The sequence below is a fragment of the Bubalus kerabau genome, chromosome 4, assembly GCF_029407905.1.
Source record: "Bubalus kerabau isolate K-KA32 ecotype Philippines breed swamp buffalo chromosome 4, PCC_UOA_SB_1v2, whole genome shotgun sequence".
Lineage (NCBI taxonomy): Eukaryota > Metazoa > Chordata > Mammalia > Artiodactyla > Bovidae > Bubalus > Bubalus kerabau.
The window spans coordinates 55,276,340-55,294,102 of NC_073627.1; the positions used below are offsets into that span (position 1 = coordinate 55,276,340).

Here is a 17,763-nt window from a genome sequence, read left to right on the forward strand (position 1 = left end):
GAGTTCATGATCTGAGCCACAGTCAGCTCCTGGTCTTGTTTTTGCTGACTGTATGCAGCTTCTCCATCTTTGGCTGCAAAGAATATAATCAATCTGATTTCGGTGTTGACCATCTGGTGATGTCCATGTATAGAGTCTTCTTTTGTGTTGTTGGAAGAGGGTGTTTGTTACGACCAGTGCATTTTCTTGGCAAAACTCTATTAGTCTTTGCCCTACTTCATTCCGTATTCCAATGCCAAATTTGCCTGTTACTCCAGGTGTTTCTTGACTTCTTACTTTTGCATTCCAGTCCCCTATAATGAAAAGGATATCTTTTGGGGTGTTATTTCATTAATCTTAATCCTATACATTTGGCCCATTGTAAAATGGCCAGGGGGCATGAAAAAGGGTGGTGACTTAATCCGAGTATCAAGAGAAGCCACAGAGACTTAAGTTAAGCATCTTGACCTTTAAGCTGATTGGTTAAAAATAACATGATTTAAGGACAGGAGCCAACCAAAAATCTACAGATTGAAGCTATAAAAACTGCTGTAAGTTCCACCTTTGGGGGACTTTTTACCCCCTCTTAGTGTCTTTGCCAAGATCTTTGTACTTTCCTCCCCTCTAATAAACCCTTTTCACTTGCTACAGTGAGTGTTTGGGTGTTTGTGGATTCCATTCTTCAGCTCTGCCAACAAGAACTGGGATTCCTGTTTCATTCTTGGAGGAGGTTGCCATTAGCCCCTATATAGTGCTACCAAACAGGTGACCCACAAACTGGAGAACAATTATACCAAAGAAGTTCTGGCACTGTTGTGAAAGTTCCAGGGCCCACACCAGATTTCCCAACCTTGGCATCCAAAAGGGACTGAGAACCCCCAGGGAATTTGACTTTCAAATCCAGTGGGATTTGATTACAGAACTTCCATAGAACCGGGGAAACAGACTTGGAGGGCACACACAAAGCCTTGTGCACACCAGGACCCAGGAGAAAGGAGCGGTGACCCCACAAGAGACAGAGCCAGACTTGCCTGTGAGTATTTGGGATTTTCCAGTGGAGGCATGGGTCACCAGTGGCCTGCTATGGGGTCAGGGACACTGACTGAAGTACTGGGAGGTGCAGCATGCTGGCATAAATCCTTTTGGAGGAGGTCACCATTATCCCTACCACAGTTTGGCCTTAGGCCAAACAACAGGGAGGGAACACAGTCCCACTCATCAGCAGAAAATGGGATTAAAGAGTTACTGAGCATGGCCTGATGCTGGGAGGGATTGGAGGCAGGAGGAGAAGGGGACGACAGAGGATGAGATGGCTGGATGGCATCACCGACTCGATGGACGTGAGTCTGAGTGAACTCCAGGAGTTGGTGATGGACAGGGAGGCCTGGCGTGCTGCGAGTCATGGGGTTGCAAAGAGTCGGACACGACTGAGCGACTGAGCTGAACTGAACTGAGCATGGCCTTGCCCACTAGAGCAAAATCTAGTTTTCCCCACAGCCAGTCCCTCCCATCAGGAAGCTTCCATAAGTCTCTTATCCTCATCTATCATAGGGCAGACAGAATGAAAACCACCATCACAGAAAACTAACCAAACAGATTACATGGACCACAGCCTTTATGAAAATATGAGCCATGCTATGTAGGGCCACCCAAGACAGACGGGTCATGGTGGAGAGTTCTGACAAAACGTGGTCCACTGGAGAAGGGAATGGTAAACCACTTCAGCATTCTTGTCCTAAGAACCACATGAACAGTGTGAAAAGGCAAAAAGATATGATACTGAAACATGAACTCCCCAGGTTGGTAGGTGCCCAATATGATACTGGAGAAGAAGGGAGAAATTGCTCCAGAGAGGAAGAGGCTGAGTCAAAGTGGAAAGAATGCCCAGTTGTGGATGTGTCCGGTGGTGAAAGTAAAGTCCGAAGCTGTAAAGAACAACATTGCATAGGAATCTGGAATGTTAGGTCTATGAATCAGGGCAAATGAATCAAGGTCAAACAGGAGATGGCAAGAGTGAACGTCAACATTTTAGGAATCAGTGAACCAAAATGGATGGAAATGGGCGAATTTAATTCAGATGACCATTATATCTATGACTGTGGTCAAGAATCCCTTTGAAAAAATGGGGTGACTTCATCGAAAACAGAGTCCAAAATGCAGTACTTGGGTTCAATCTCAAAAACAACAGAATGATTTTTTTCTGTCAGTTCATTTCCAAGGAAAACCATTCAATATCACAGAAATCTAAATCTATGCCCCAACTACTAATGCCAAAGAAGCTGAAGTTGAATGATTCTGTGATTACAAGACCTTCTAGAACTAACACCAAAAAAAGATGTCCTTTTCATTATAGGGGACTGGAATACAAAAGTAGGAAGTCAAGAGATACCTGGAGTAACAGGCAAGGTTAGCCTTGGAGTACAAAATGAAGCAGAGCAAAGGCTAATAGAGTTTTGCCAAGAGAATGCACTAGTCATAGCAAACACCCTCTTCCAACAACACAAGAGAAGACTCTATACATGAACATCACCAGATGGTCAATGTCAAAATCAGATTGATTACATTCTTTGTAGCCGAAGATGGAGAAGCTCTATACAGTCAGCAAAAACAAGACCAGGAGCTGACTGTGACTCAGATCAAGAACTCCTTATTGCAAAATTCAGATTTAAGTTGAAGGAAGTAGGGAAAACCACTAGCCCATTCAGGTATGATGTAAATCAAATCCTTTGCAATTATACAGTGAAAGTGATAAACAGATTTTCAAGGGATTAGATCTGATAGACAGAGTTCCTAATGAACTATGGATGGAGGTTTGTAACATTGCACAGGAGGCTGTGATCAAAACCATCCCTAAGAAAAAGAAAGGGAAAACAGTTGTCTGATGAGGCTTTACAAACAGCTGAGAAAAGAAGAGAAGTGAAAGCCAAAGGAAAGATATATCCATCTGAATGCAGAGTTCCAAAGATTAGCAAGGAGAGATAAGAACACCTTCCTAAGTGAACAATGCAAAAAAATGGAGGAAAACTGTAGAATGGGAAAGATTAGAGATGGCTTCAAGAAAATTAGATACCAAGGGAACATTTCATGCAAAGATGGGCACAATAAAGGACAGAAATGGTATGAACCTATCAGAAGAAGAGATTAAGAAGAAGTGGCCAGAATGCACAGAAGAGCTATACAAAAAAAGGTCTTAATGACCCAGATAACCAGATGGTGTGATCAATAGACATACTGGAGTGTGAAGTCAAGTAGGACGCATCACTACAAACAAAACTAGTGGAGGTGATGAAATTCCAGTTGAGCTATTTAAAATCCTAGAAGATGATGCTGTTAAAGTGCTACATTTAATATGCCAGGAAATTTGGAAAACTCAGCAGTGGCCACAGGATTGGAAAAGGTCAGTCTTCATTCCAATTCGAAAGAAAGGCAATGCCAAAGAATGCTCAAACTACCGCACAATTGCACTCATTTCGCATGTGGCATCACTGACTTGATGGACGTGAGTCTGAGTGAACTCCGGGAGTTGGTGATGGACAGGGAGGCCTGGCATGCTGCGATTCATGGGGTTGCAAAGAGTCGGACACGACTGAGCAACTGAACTGAACTGAACTGAACACATGCTAGCAAAGTAATGCTCAAAATCCTTCAAGTTAGGCTTCAGCAGTACGTGAACTGAGAACTTCCAGATGTACAACCTGGGTTTGGAAAATGTGGAGGAACCAGAAATCAAATTGCCAACATCTCTTGGATCATAGAAATAAAAAAAGAATTCCAGAAAAATCTGCTTCATTGACTATGTTAAAGCCTTTGACTGTGTTGATCACAACAAACTGGAAAATTCTGAAAGATATGGAAATACCAGACCACCTTCCCTGCCTCCTGAGAAAACTGTCTGCAGGTCAAGAAGCAATAGTTAGTACATGACATGAAACAATAGACTGGTTCCAAACTGGGAAAGGAGTACATCAAGGCTGTATGTTATCACTCCGCTTTTCTGTGCAGAGTATATCATGCGAAATGCTGGGCTGGATGAAGCACAAGCTGGAATCAAGATTGCTGGGAGAAATATCAGTATCCTCTTATAAGCAGATGACATCACCCTTATGGCAGAAAGCAAAGAGGAATTTTTAAAAATCTCTTGGTGAAGGTTAAAAAGGAAACTGAAAAGACTGGCTTAAAAACTCTACATTCAAAAAATGAAGATTATGGTATCCGGTCACATCACTTCATGGCAAATAGGTGGAGAAACAATGGAAACAGTGACAGACTTTCTTTTCTAAATTTATTTATTTTAATGGAGCCTAATTACTTTAGAATATTGTATTGGTTTTGCCATACATCAACATGAATCTTCCACGGGTGTACACGTGTTCCCCATCCTGAACCACCCTCCCACCTCCTTCCCTGTACCATCCCTCTGGGTCATCCCAGTGCACCAGCCCCAAGCATCCAGTATCATGCATCGAACCTGGACTGGCAATTCGTTTCATATATGATATTATACATGTTTCAATGCCATTCTCCCAAATCATCCCACCCTTTCCCTCTCCCACAGAGTCCAAATGACTGTTCTACACATCCGTGTCTCTTTTGCTGTCTCGCATACAGGGTTATCGTTACCATCTTTTAAATTCCACATATATGCATTAGTATACTGTATTGGTGTTTTTCTTTATGGCTTACTTCACTCTGTATAATAGGCTCCAGTTTCATCCATCTCATTAGAACTGATTCAAATGTATTCTTTTTAATGGCTGAGTAATACTCCATTGTGTATATGTACCACAGCTTTCTTATCCATTCATCTGCTGATGGACATCTAGGTTGCTTCCATGTCCTGGATATTATAAACAGTGCTGTGATGAACATTGGGGTACACGTGTCTCTTTCCCTTCTGGTTTCCTCGGTGTGTATGCCCAGCAGTGGGATTGCTGGATCATAAGGCAGGTCTATTTCCAGTTTTTTAAGGAATCTCCACACTGTTCTCCATAGTGGCTGTACTAGTTTGCATTCCCACCAACAGTGTAAGAGGGTTCCCTTTTCTCCACCCCCTCTCCAGCATTTATTGCTTGTAGACTTTTGGATCACAGCCATTCTGACTGGTGTGAAATGGTACCTCATTGTGGTTTTGATTTGCATTTCTCTGATATTGAGTGATGTTGAGCATCTTTTCATGTGTTTAAATGAACATAGTAAAGTTGCAGGATATAAAATCAACACACAGACTTTATTTTCTTAACAGGGCTCCAAAATCACTGTGGACTGTGCCTGCAGCCATGAAATTAAAAGATGCTTGCTCTTGGAAAGAAAAGCAACGACAAAACTAGACAGTGTATTAAAAAGCAGAGAGATTACTTTGCTAACAAAGGTCCATATAGTCAAAGTTATGTTTTTTTTTCCTAGTAGTCATGCATTAATGTGACAGTTGGACCATAAAGAAGGGTGAGCACCGATGAATTGATGCTTTTGAACTGTGGTGTTAGAGAAGACTCTTGATAGTCCCTTGGACTGCAAGGAGATCAAACCAGTCAATCCTAAAGGAAACCAATCCTGAATATTCACTGGGAGGACTGATGCTGAAATTGAAGCTCTAATACTTTGGCCACCTGATGAGAAGAGTCAACTCATTGGAAAAGAAGACCCCGATGCTGGGAAAGATTGAAGGCAGGAGGAGAAGAGGATGACAGAGGAGGAGATGGTTGGATGGCATCACTGACTCAATGGACATGAGTTTGAGCAAGCTCCAGGAGACAGTGAAGGACAGGGAAGCCTGGCATGCTGCAGTCCATGGGGTTGCAAAGAGTTGGTCATGACTGAGTGACTGAACAGTAACAATGATTCAATTGTCCCCAGCATAAGGGAGCCTTTAAATTTAGATGACCATAATTTGGTGTTAATCTCCTGCAGCATCTGATCTTTATCCAAAGATTGATTACAAAGTTAGGTTTCAGAAACAAACTTGGTGTGTTCTTCTGACAATTTAATAAAATCTTGTAACAGCATAACATAACAGCAAGGAACTATCTGGAAAGTGGGTCTTGGTAAACACAGAACTTTATTAACAAAATTAGAAATTAAAATTGTGAAACCTAGTTTTCCTAAAGTTACCCCCATTTTCATCAAATACATGTAGGTGTGCTAAGTTGCTTCAGTTGTGTCTGACTCTTTGCAACCTTACGGACAGAGGAGTCTTAGACTCCTCTGTCCATGGGATTCTCCAGGCAAGAATACTGGAGTGGGTTGCCAGGATCTCCCCCAGAGGATCTTCTGGACCCAGGGATCTAACTCGCATCTCTTAAGTCTCTTGGAATTGGCAGGCAGGTTCTTTACTACTAGCGCCACCTGGAAAGCCATTCATCAAGCACAGCCAAGACTAATTTTTTTTAAATTTAAATTTATTTTAATTAATTTATTGTAATTGGAGGCTAATTACTTTAAAATATTGTATTGGTTTTGCCATATATCAACATGAATTCGCCATGGGCATACACATGTTCCCCATCCTGAACCCCTCTCCCACCTCCCTCCCCATACCATCCCTCTGGGTCATCCTAGAGCACCAGTCCCAAGCATCCTGTATCCTGCATCGAACCTTTTAAAATAAGTTTGGTCCATTGACCGCGTATGTTCTTCCACATTGACTCCAGTGTAATTCCTCTGAAGGAGTCTCAGACTAAATTTCCAAAAGGCATGCCATCAGATTTTGCCTAGGTGGATTTCTTTCTTCAGAAGTCCCCCAAATATCAAGATTCCTACACATGCCAGGAGATAGTCTTTCTCATTCTCCTTTTAGGGCTGCTTGGAACCCACGAATCTCTAATTTTTGAAGGGAACAGACAGAAAAGAAAAATATCTCAGTTTTACTCACAGAATCCTAGCTTACCAAATTGTTGTAAATCATAACCAACTTGAGGGGAAGGGCTTCCCTATATATGAAAAACACAGATCAAAACAAGTAATGCTTCAGGCAAAACCCATAAAATTATAACCATATTCACCAGTCCTTTTAGTAACCAATCCTCTTAATCCTTTTGTTAACTTTTTTAAATGAAATTATCACATTTTTCCTTAAAATTTTTTTTCTTCCTTACCTGTTCCCCAGCATAACCTGAGATTTTTAATAATACAATAGCTGTCTATAAATCATAGAAAGACTTAAAAATTCACAGTTAAGCATTTGGTCACAATTTGACAAAAGAAAATGAGTTATTGTTGTTATGAGCAACATTTTAAAATAACTAGAATTATGACTGATAGCAATTTACTAGAGCATAGGTCACAGCCTTGTCATGGTGAAGAAGAGGCTTGCATAACCCAATGAAGCTATGAACCATGCTGTGTAAGGCCACCCAAGATAGACAGGTCATAGTGAAGAGTTCTAACAAAACATGGTCCACTGGAAGAGGGAATGGCAAACTACTCCAGTATTCTTCCAGGAAAACCTCATGAACAATATGAAAAAACAATAAGATATGACACCAGAAGCTGAGCCCCGCTAGGTGGAGGTGTCCAACATGCTACTGGAGAAGAGTGGAGGGCAATTACTAATTGTTCCTGAAAGAAGGAAGCAGTTGGGCTGAAGAGGAAATGACTCTCATTTGTGGATGTGTCTGGTGGTGAAAGTAAAGTACGATGCTATGAAAAACAATATTCCATTGGAACCTGGAATGTTAGGTCCATGAATCAGAATAAATTGGAAGTGGTCAAACAGCAGATGGCAAAAATGAACATCAACATCTTAGGATTCTGTGAACTAAAAAGGAAGGGAATGGGTGAATTTAATTCAGATGATCATTATATCTACTACTGTGGGCAAGAATCCCTTAAAAGAAATGGAGTTGCCTTCATGGTCAACAAAAGTGTGCAAAATGCAGTACTTAGTTACGATCTCAAAAACGAGAGAATGATCTTGGTTCATTTCCAAGGAAAACCATTCAACCTCACAGTAATCCAAATATATGTCCCAGTCACTAATGCAGAAGAAGCTGAAGTTGACTGGTTCGAAGAATCAAGACCTTCTAGAATTAACACCAAAAAAAGAGATGTCCTTTTCATCACAGGGGATTGGAATGCAAAAGTAGGAAGTCAAGAGATATCTGGAGTAACAGGCAAGTTTGACCTTGAAATACAATATGAAACAGGCCAAAGGCTAACAGAGTTTTGTCAAGAGAACACATGGTTCATAGCAAACACCCTCTTCCAACAAAACAAGAGTCAGCTCTACACATGGACATCACTAGATGGTCAATACCAAAATCAGATTGATTATATTCTTTGTAACATAAGATAGAGAAGCTCTATACAGTCGGTGAAAAGAAGACCTGGAGCTACCTGTGGCTCAGATCAAGAACTCCTTATTGCAAAATTCAGACTTATATTGAAGAAAGTCAGGAAAACCACTAGCCCATTCAGGTATGACCTAAATCAAATCCATTATGATTATACAGTGGAAGTAATGAATAGATTCAAGGGATTAGACCTGATAGACAGAGTGTCTGAAGAACCATGGATGGATGTTCATAACATCGTATAGGAGGCAGTGACCAAAATCATCCCAAAGAGAAAGAAATGCAAGAAGGCAAAGTGATTGTCTGAGGAATCTTACAAAGGGCTGGGAAAAGAAGAGAAGTGAAAGGCAAGGGAGAAAGGGAATACAGAGTTCCAGAGAATAGCAGGGAGAGATAGAAAGACCTTTATAAATGAACAATGCAAAGAAATAGAGGAAAATGATAGAATGTTAAAGACTAGAGATCTCTTCAAGAAAACTGGAGATACCAAGGGAACATTTCATGCAAAGATGGGCACCTGAAGGACAGAAATGGTGAGAACCTAACAGTAGCAGAAGAGATTAAGAAGAGGTGACAAGAATACACAGAAAGGGAACGTGAAAGTGAAGGTTGCTCAGTTGTGTCTGACTCTTTGTGACCCTATGGACTATACTATACAGGCCATGGAATTCTCCAGGCCAGAATACTGGAGTGTGTAGCCTTTCTCTTCTCCAGGGGATCTTCCCAACGGATCAAACCCAGGTCTTCTGCATTGAAGGTGGATTCTTTACCAGCTGAGCCAAAAGGGAAGCCCAGAATACACAGAAGAACTATACAAAAAAGGTCTTAATGACCCAGAAAACCACGGTGGTGTGATCATTCACCTAGAGCCAGACATCCTGGAGTGTGAAGTTAAGTGGGCCTTAGGAAGCATTACTACAAACAAAGCTAGTGGAGATAATGGAATTCCAGATGAGTTATTTAAAATCCTAAAAGATGATGCTGTTAAAGTGCTGCACTCAATATGTTATCAGATTTGGAAAACCCAGGAGTGGCCACAGGACTGGAAAAGGTCACTTTTCATCCCAATTCCAAAGAAGGGCAGTGGTAAAGAATGTTTCAAACTATCTGACAATTGCCCTCACTTCCATGCTAGTATGCTGCTACTGCTGCTAAGTCGCTTCAGTCGTGTCGAACTCTGTGCGACCCCATAGACGGCAGCCCACCAGGCTCCCCTGTCCCTGGGATTCTCCAGGCAAGAACGCTGGAGTGGGTTGCCATTTCCATCTCCAATGCATGAAAGTGAAAAGTGAAAGTGAAGTCGCTTAGTCATGTCCGACTCTTAGCGACCCCATGGACTGCAGCCCACCAGGCTCCTCCATCCATGGGATTTTCCAGGCAAGAGTACTGGAGTGGGGTGCCATTGCCTTTTCCTCCATGCTAGTATGGTTACTCTCAAAATCTTTCAAGCTGCTGCTGCTGCTAAGCTGCTAAGTCACATCAGTCATGTCCGACTCTGTGTGACCCCATAGACGGCAGCCCACAAGGCTCCCCCGTCCCTGGGATTCTCCTGGCAAGAACACTGGAGTGGGTTGCCATTTCCTTCTCCAATGCATGAAAGTGAAAAGTGAAAGTGAAGTCGCTCAGTCATGTCTGACCCTCAGCGACCCCATGGACTGCAGTCTTCCAGGCTCCTCCATCCATGGGATTTTCTAGGCAAGAGTACTGGAGTGGGGTGCCATTGCCTTCTCCGTCCTTCAAGCGAGGTGTCAGTAATACTTGAATTGAAAACTTCCAGATGTACAAGCTGGGTTTAGAAAAGGCAGAGGAATAGAGATCAAATTGCCAATATTCGCTGGATCATAGAGAAAGCAAGGAAATTCCAGAGAAACATCTACTTCTGTTTCATTGACTTTGCCAAGGCCTTTGACTGTGTGGCTCACAACAAAATGTGGAAAATTCTTAAAGAGATGGGAATACCAGATCATCTTACCTGACTCCTCAGAAATCTGTATGTGGGTCAAGAAGCAAGAAGTAGAACCTTACATGGAACAATGGATTGGTTCCAAATTAGGAAAGAGTACGACAAGGCTGTATATTGTCACCCTGATTATTTAACTTATATGCAGAGTTCAGTTCAGTTCAGTCACTCAATTGTGTCCGACTCTTTGCAACCCCATGGACTGCAGCACGCCGGGCTTCCCTGTCCATCACCAACTCCTGGAGCTTGCTCAAACTCATATGTGCATATGTACTCATATATGCAGAGTACATCCTGCAAAATGCTGGGCTGGATGAAGCACAAGCTGGAATCAAGATTGCTGGGAGAAATATCAATAATCTCAGATATGCAGATGATACCACTCTAATGGCAGAAAGTGAAGCTGAAGCAGAGGCTCCAATACTTTGGTCACCTGATGCAAAAAGCTGACCTGTTGGAAAAGACCCTGATGCTGGGAAAGACTGAGGGCAGGAGGAGAAGAGGGAGGCAGAGGATGAGATTGTTGGATAGCATCACCAATTCAATGGACATGAACTTGAGCAAACTCTGGGAAATAGTGAGGGACAAGAAGGTGTGCCTTCTTGGGCTCACAAAGAGTCAGACACAACTTAGCGACTGAACAACAACAACAAGAAAATTCTAATCATGCACAACTCTAAAAACACAGGTTTTCTTATGGAGAATAGCTCAGTATGGCACCAAACTCTTTGTTTCCTAAATACAATACCTTAGTCTCTCTCTGCCAAGGGCTGGTGCACTGGGATGACCCAGAGGGATGGGATAGGGAGGGAGGTGGGAGGGGTGTTCAGGAAGGAGAACAAATGTACACCCATGGCTGATTCATGTCAATGTATGGCAAAAACCACTACAGTATTGTAAAGTAACTAGCCTCCAATTAAATAAATTAAAATTTTTTTCAAAGAATAAAAATGAAGTCAGATTTAAAAAAAGGCGGGTGGAGCCAATATTCACAAATTACTGTTTCAGCACCTTATTTTACTTGGAAATGACTCACTGATTCAATAAACCTCCACTATTTATCTTTAATTATTAAGCTACCAAGTAGCTAAAGAGATTATTCTTCAGTACACATTTGCTTGCTCCTTGTAAGAAAAGCAATGACAAACATAGACAATGTATTAGAAAGCAGAGACATTACTTTGCCTATAAATGTCTGTATAGTCAAACCTATGGTTTTTTCAGTAGTCATGTATGAACATGAGAGTTGGGCCACAAAGAAGGCTGAGCATTGAAGAATTGATGCTTTTGAACTGTGGTGTTGGAGAAGACTCTTGAGAGTCCCTTGGACTGTAAGGAGATCCAACCGGTCAGTCCTAAAGGAAATCAGTCCTGAATATTCATTGGAAGGACTGATGCTGAAACTGAATCTCCAATACTTTGGCCACCTGATGCAAAGTGCCAACTTATTGGAAAAAACCCTGATGCTGGGAAAGATTGAAGGCGGGAGGAGAAAGCCTGGCAGGCTACAGTCCATGGGACCACAAAGAGTTGGACGTGACTGAGCACATCTAGAGAATAGGCCGAGTTCAATTTTAGGAGCACATGACCTGGGAAATATTCAGTACTGAATTGATATGTGTTATTGAAGGTGGTTTAAGATTGTTGGTTTGATTAATATAGCCATTTTTAGAGTCATCAGTGTTAAGTAATGCAAGTGAGTTAAGAGCTTTTGGGTAAACACTTTAGGAATAATTGTTTTAGGAATGTGTTGTTGTTGTTCAGTCCTTCCCTGAATATTCCTTCCAATGAATATTCAGGGTTGATTTCCTTTAGGATTGACTGGTTTGATCTCCTTGAAGTCCCAGGGACTCTCCAGAGTCTTCTCCAGCACCACAGTTCAAAAGCATAAATTCTTCAGCGCTCAGCCTTTTTTATTGTCCAGCTCCCACATCTGTACATGACTACTGGAAAAACCACAGCTTTGACTATACGGACATTTGTAGCCAAAATAATGTCTCTGCCTTTTAATATTTTGTCTAGGTTGGTCATTGCTTTTCTTCCAAGGAGCAAGTGTCTTTTAATTTCATGGTTGCAGTCACCTTCCACAGTGATTTTGGAGCCCAAGAAAATAAAGTCTGTCACTGTTTCCATTGTTTCCCCATCTATTTGCCATGAAGTTATGGGACCAGATGCCATGATCTTCATTTTTTGAATGTTGAGTTTTAAGCCAGTTTTTTTCACTCTCCTCTTTCACTTTCATTAAGAGGCTCTTTAGTTCCTCTTTGCTTTATGCCATAAGGGTGGTGTCATCTGCATATCTGAGGTTATTGATATTTCTCCCAGCAATCTTGATTCCAGCTTGTGCTTCATCCAGCCTGGCATTTTGCATGATGTACCCTGTATAGAAGTTAAATAAGCAGGGTGGCAATATATAGCCTTGACGTACTCCTTTCCCAATTTTCAACCAGGCCATTGTTCCATGTCTGGTACTAACTGTTGCTTCTTGACCTGCATACAGATTTCTCAGGAGACATGTAAGGTGGTCTGGTATTCCCATCTCTGAAAGAATTTTCCATAGTTTCTTATGATCTACACAGTCAAAGGCTTTAGCGCACTCAATGAAGCAGAAGTAGATGTTTTTCTGGAATTCTCTAGCTTTTTCTGTGATCCAATGGGTGTTGGCAATTAGATATCTGGTTCCTCTGCCTTTTCTAAATCCAGCTTGTATATCTGGAATTTCTTGGTTCATGTACTGTTGAAGCCTAGCTTGAAGGATTTTGAGCATTACTTTGCTAGCATGTGAAATGAGTATTATTTTGCTAGCATGTAAAACTTATTTTAAACTTAGTCAATCCTGACTGACTATGTAAAAAACCTTTTTTGGGGTCCATTTTCCACAAACCTTTCATCATTTAACTAAGAGTTGGATTTGGCTTTTCTTTTCCTGTTCAGAGAAAAATTTTCTTGGACTGCCATTTTTGATAACAGATTTTGTGAGCTCTTTGCCTGTAAGTAGTTTGTATTTGCTTTTAAGATGTCTGGTTTTTTTTTTGGTTAAGGAATAATTATTGTCCAAGGTTCTTTATCAATTAATCAGATATTTAACATGATTCTTTTGTCATTTATAGATACTTTTGTACTCTGATCCTGTTACAAAAACGTCTTAGTTATCAAGGAGATTCACAGGAAGAATATGGAAGCAGTTACAACAGTTCAACATCAAAATGATGTTGGGTGAGGATTTTCAAAATTCATTTTTGAAAATTAATTTTCAAATTCAAGATTCATTTTCAAAATGCGAATAGGTGAGGATTCCAGCCCGTACAGATTAAAACAAAGAGCTGTCCTGCCCCTGGGGCCCCTAGACCAGGTATCTAGAGATTTTTACTCCCTGACAGGCAGGGTCTATGGCCCTACTGGGCCTTGAAACAGTTACAGAAGATAGACCATCACTCCTCTGCTTCCCAGAAGAATATGGGAGTAAAACCTCTGAGGGTGGAAATGAAATAGGAGTGTAGTGGGCAGGGTACAACCTTTGAAAGAATGACATAATCCAAGGATATTACAAAGGCTGTTTATAAGCAACTAGATCCAAGATGGTGGACTAGTCTACTTCCACTAGACCTTGAGCCTCTGTATATGCTCTTTGTAACACATCAGTAAAGTAAGTGATGCACCCACAGGTGAGTGGTGGCCCAATTCAAGGTAAAGAAACTTTTAAAGAAGTGAAAATGAAATAAGAGTTTTTTAGATAAAGAAATTTAAGGAAAGAAAATACAAATGAGAAAAAAGTTTTGAGTGAACTTTTAGAAATATATGTTCTAAGATCTCTCCAGATATTCTACAACAAGCTGAAATTGTGCTGCTGCTGCTAAGTCGCTTCAGTTGTGTCCAACCCTGTGCGACCCCATAGACAGCAGCCCACCAGGCTCCCCCGTCCTTGGGATTCTCCAGGCAAGAACACTGGAGTGGGTTGCCATTTCCTTCTCCAATGCATGAAAGTGAAAAGTGAAAGTGAAGTCGCTCAGTCGTGCCCGACTCTTAGCGACCCCATGGACTGCAGCCTACCAGGCTCCTCCATCCGTGGGATTTTCCAGGCAAGAGTGCTGGAGTGGGGTGCCATTGCCTTCTCCGAAATTGTGCTAAAATAAGTTAAATGATGAAAGGTTTGTGGAAAATGGACCCTATGATCAGTCAGGATTGACTAACTTTAAAATAAGTTTAACTGAGTAAATGAACTTTAAAAGTAAGCTAGTGCAAAATACAAATTTGGCTTTTCTTTCTGTTAAAATGGCCAAGTCTTCTGAAGATGCTAAACTGCCTTTGATAACAGATTTTAAGTTTCTTTACCATTTAAGTGCTCTGTATTTGCCTTTGAACTCCTTTATTGTTACTTTGGCTAAATAAATAACTATTTCACAGTGACTTGTGATTCCATTGTGTTTATAAAAACTTCTTTTAAGTTCTTCTGACAAAACTTCTCAAGCCAAATTACCTGTAGCTAACTTTGGGATGCTTCAAACAGCCTGTGAAACACCCCAAAAGAAGATATTAACCTAATGAAGTTCACTTGGTATGTTAAATTACGTGGGAGGCTGACCCTTCCAGGAGATGTTTTGCAAGACTGAAGACCCTTTTTACTTTACTTCCTCTCTACCTCTTCTTCTGTATACTACCTTTTGACTATATTTCCTCATTGCTTCTCTCTGTCTCTACTCTATAAAAGAACTTTCCTGACAAGATGGTTACTATGAGACATTAGTCTGCCACCTTCTTGGTCAGTTAGTTTTCTGAATAAAGCTTATTCCTTGTCTCACACCTTGTCTCTCTGATTCACTGGCCTGTTGTGTGGCAAGCAGAGCAAGCTTGGATTTGGAAACAATTTTTTTTTCTTTTGGAAAAAAATTTCCAAAAATTTTGGAAACAGTTTCTTTTGTTAGTCATAGGTTTATAACTATAGGTCATCCAAGCTGTGAAAAATTTCCCCTGGGGGCTATCAGATGAAACTGAAGCTCTTTCCATATTGATTGAAGAAGCACTTCCCATACTGATCAAAAAACCCTCACTAGTGGACTGAAAACAAAACAAAATTTGCCAGCAGACGGAAGCCTTATTCCAGAAAACAACAGACAGCACAAAGCTCAGAGTGGCTGCTTCCAAGTCCCACTAAGCCTGTGACCTTAGTCCAAGCAGAGCCTTACAGACGGGATCTCCTTTCTGAAATGAACAATCCCAAATGAGAACCAAAATTTCCTCAAAGGGACAAGGTTGAAGGAGCCTGAGAGTGCACTCCTGGGATTTACCAGGTTCTGGTAGAGGTGTCCGGATGTCAGACACTATCTTTTTTGCTTTCTCAAAGTAATTCTGCAGAGTAGGAAGTCCAGGGCTGTTCAAGCTAGAGGAAGAGAGGAACATCCTCAAGGCAAAAGGGCCTTGGCAGCTGGTAGGGTGGTCCCTCCTCCACCCTGGAGTTCCAGCTGCCAGGATAGCGGATCAGTATGACTAGGGCTCAGCCTTTCAAGCAAGAGTCCTAGACAATCTGGCCTCTAGGGACCCCTCCCTGGGACTGTCTCTGAGTCAGCTCCACATTGGGTGCCAAGTTTGATGCCAAAAGCCCAGCTTCTCTGTATACTGGTGCCAAATCAAATCTCAGAGACAGAGTTTAGGTGAAGTAGACTAGGATAGCTTTGTTGTTATGCCAGGAAAAGGGAGCCACAGTGGGCAAATGCCCTCAAAACCATGTGTCCACACTTGGGGAAGATAGTGAGAAGTTTTTATAGTAATTGTTCAAAGAGGGCATGATCAGCTCCTGGAGGTTCTTCTGATGGGCTGGTGGTGAGGTAAGTAGGAGTCAGCATCATGAGCCTTCAGGTCCAACTGCTCTGGAGTCTCCAGGCTTGTGGGCAGCATGCTATCATTTATCATTAACTTCTCCCACTTGGAAGGGGTTTCAGTATCTGTAAAATAGGCCAAAGATTGTTGTGTGTATCCACTGATGGGGAAAGAGAACTTGAGCCCAAGCCTGCTTCTGACTGTTTGTTTCTCCCTGGTATCTCTTCCCCTCCTTTCCCTAATTAACAACTGCTTGTATCTGTCACTTGGAACCCAGGGAAGATCATGAAGGCTGAATGAAGCTGTTTCCTTTAATTAAAGAAATGGGGGACACAGAAACATCTTGTGCCCAGGAGCCCCACAGGGCCCTGCACAATATCATAGCCAATGAAGGTGAAGTCCATCACTGGCGCACGGCCGTGTGTGCAGGTATGCACACACACACATGTATACTTTCCACGAATTCACAGTTTATAAGTGAGGCTGACCTCAGACATGGTTGGATGTCCTCTTATACTTCCAGAAGTACAATTCCATGGGCTGTGGATATATTGCATGCTGGTCAAGGGACATTCATGGTCAGTGAGTGAGAAAGTGACCGATGTGTATGAGGTGATTGTAGCTCTCACACAGGGCTCTGACTTTCCAGTCATTTTCACTGTTTCAGATGATGCAGGTTCTTGGAAGTCCAGCCAGTCACTTCCTCAGCTGTCCATTTTCACCCACCTTCTGCTGGCTTGGCTGTCATTCACAGCTGGACACGTTATTTTTTTTTTTTTTTCCTTCCCTGGCTAAAATGCATTTCCTCCTGCTGGTTCTCAGAACACCAAACAAACAGACTTCTTGTCCCCAGTATGGTTCCACATGCCAATGTTTCCCCTCTCTGGGATGTACTCCCTGTTCACCCCAGAGAAGGGAGGAACCCAGGTGCTCTGACGTAAGCCATCTTGGCCTTGGGAGAGGTGTAGAGATGATAGCGCTTCTCTGAATCGTGTCCCTGGCAGCACAGGCCCTTGGGAGGGATGGGGACATTGCAAGACAACCCCCTTCAGGAGAAACAGGGATTTGTGGGAGAGAAAAGTGTCTGGAATGGTTTGTGTGCTTTCCTTAACAGGTGAGAAGGGGCCTCCTGTCTTCTCTAAGTACTTTTTAGTGGGAAGAGTCGTTGGATGTTTGCTGGTTTCTGAGACTGGCATAACATCCGGGTTCTTAGTGGTAAACCAAGTATCAGTGAGTTTTTCCAATCAGCCATAGAATGTTGGGAACCGTGGTTTGGGTCTTGTCCAGAGCCTCCAGGAAGCACTCTGGTTGAACAGGCAGAGGGAATTTCCAAGAACCTCCCTGATGGAGTGGGCAGAATATTCCTCCTTCTCTCCATTAACCTACTCCTTTCTCCCGGGTCCTGGTGCACACAAGGTTTTGTTTGTGTCCTTCAAGAGTAAGAGTCTCCGTTTCCCCCAGTTCTGCAGAAGTCCTGCAATCTAATCCTTCTGGCCTTCAAAGTCAGGTTCCCTGGGGATTCGTAATGCCTTTGCTGGATCCTCAGACTGCGAAGCCTGACATGGGACTGTGAACCTCCACAACAGTGGGACAACTTCTTCGATATTGTTGTTCTCCAGTCTGTGGGTCAACCACCTGGAGAGTATGGATTTTGCTTTTATCATGATTATACCCCTCCTACTATTTCACTGTGGCTTCTCCTTTGTAGATGGATGTGGCATG

The 17,763-nt window shown here is 42.1% G+C and overlaps 1 long non-coding RNA gene across 1 annotated transcript in view; it reads left to right on the forward strand.

Moving 5' to 3' along the window:
• The first annotated feature begins 585 nt into the window (after positions 1-585).
• LOC129649744 (uncharacterized) overlaps positions 586-17,763 on the forward strand; it is a 28,021-nt gene continuing 10,843 nt past the window's right edge. The window contains exon 1 of the long non-coding RNA XR_008713236.1: positions 586-1,012. This is a non-coding gene — a long non-coding RNA (uncharacterized LOC129649744). The remainder of the gene's footprint in view (positions 1,013-17,763) is intronic.